The sequence below is a fragment of the Macadamia integrifolia genome, chromosome 10, assembly GCF_013358625.1.
Source record: "Macadamia integrifolia cultivar HAES 741 chromosome 10, SCU_Mint_v3, whole genome shotgun sequence".
NCBI classification, from domain to species: Eukaryota; Viridiplantae; Streptophyta; class Magnoliopsida; order Proteales; family Proteaceae; genus Macadamia; species Macadamia integrifolia.
Window position 1 is genome coordinate 25,934,080 of NC_056566.1, and position 1,441 is coordinate 25,935,520.

A 1,441-nucleotide genomic window follows, 5' to 3' on the forward strand; every position below is an offset into this window, starting at 1 on the left:
TTCAGTATTTTTTTCCCTCATTGCTTTTTAATTGCTTAGGATGTTTATTTTTAGCTATTTATTTATTTAATTTTAATTATGTGGCTTGCGTGTTTAAATTATTAGATGACGAATGGTTAGGATGTTATTTTAGATACATATGTTTAGGACGGTAATTAGAATTAGATCACAATCATTAATTGATTCACTTTCGCATTATTAAAAGAAGCAAAAAAATACAGTGGTTGCTCTCCCTATGTTCGACCCATAGCTACATTGATCCGTACGCTTGCTGTTACATTTTAAAATCTCATACAGGAGAGAATATTCAAAATCCAAGCATCTGGTAGAAAGACCAAAAATTCTCGGGTGAGGTGGGTGCTTAACACCTTCTCACACTCGTAACCTGACACGGACCCCTATCTCTGGAATAGACCAAAATATGAAGTCAAATTCGGGGGTTCTTTCCTTTCACATGAATCCAACCCTCTACTCGAGCTTAATCCCTCAATCGAAATTGAGCTCCACAATAGGGTTCTAGGCCCTGAATCTTAGATGGCAACTTCAAAAATCATGCTTTCTCCATCCCCTCATAGTCGTCAGACATGTTTGGAGACAATTCACCCATGCAAGTCAGACAGGTGAGAGAAAATAAGCGGAAAGAAAAATGTATTTTCACTTCCACAAAACCAAACCAAAAGTTTGGTATTATATATATATGGGAGAGGGATAGATATGCTAGCGTAGCACCTAGGAATTAGGAATACTAGCACTTGTTGACCGTTAGATGAAACATAAGCAATCTCATCCATTAGATGAATGTTGTCTACCATAACCTTCATCTAATACTCCGGCGCACTACTATATCTCTTCTTCTACTTCTCCGCATTCGGCTCCATCTACCTCTCCATCTCGACTCCAGCTCTCTCCCTTCATCATCTTCTTCACAAATTAACTACAACCCACCTCGATGTGTCCTTCTCCCTCTCCCGCTCCCACCCCTTATCCATCGTTCACCCCAACCCTCTCCCCTCCCAATTCATCAAGCAGCTGACAAGCGACGGGCAACCAGCTAGCAGTGACCATAGAGACCTACCAGCATATTATGGGCAATTTTTGCACCGGTGCTATCTCCAACAATAGAAACTCTGCTCAAATAAGCATACTCGTTCAACCACGCTTCAGAGCTGTCTCCTTGGAATGAGAAGCGATCAATTGAAAAGCAACCCACGAATCGTCGTAGGCGATGGGTAGAAGGTTTTCGGGGGCTCTCCTATAGTAGATAGACATTGGGACTATGTTAGCCTCGGCCACTAAAGATGATACGTAACTATCGTACATAGGGGAAAAGGGGGAAAAGGGGGTATCGATACAAAAGGCTTCGCCTGGGATATAGACGAGGAGTGGAAGTTTTCGATCAAAAGGGTTGGTGATCTTCACTCCTCTAATTTTTTTTTTTTTT

The 1,441-nt window shown here is 41.4% G+C and overlaps 1 pseudogene; it reads right to left on the reverse strand.

Moving 5' to 3' along the window:
* Positions 1-1,051: 1,051 nt before the first annotated feature.
* Positions 1,052-1,441, reverse strand: part of LOC122092331 — a 719-nt pseudogene continuing 329 nt past the window's right edge.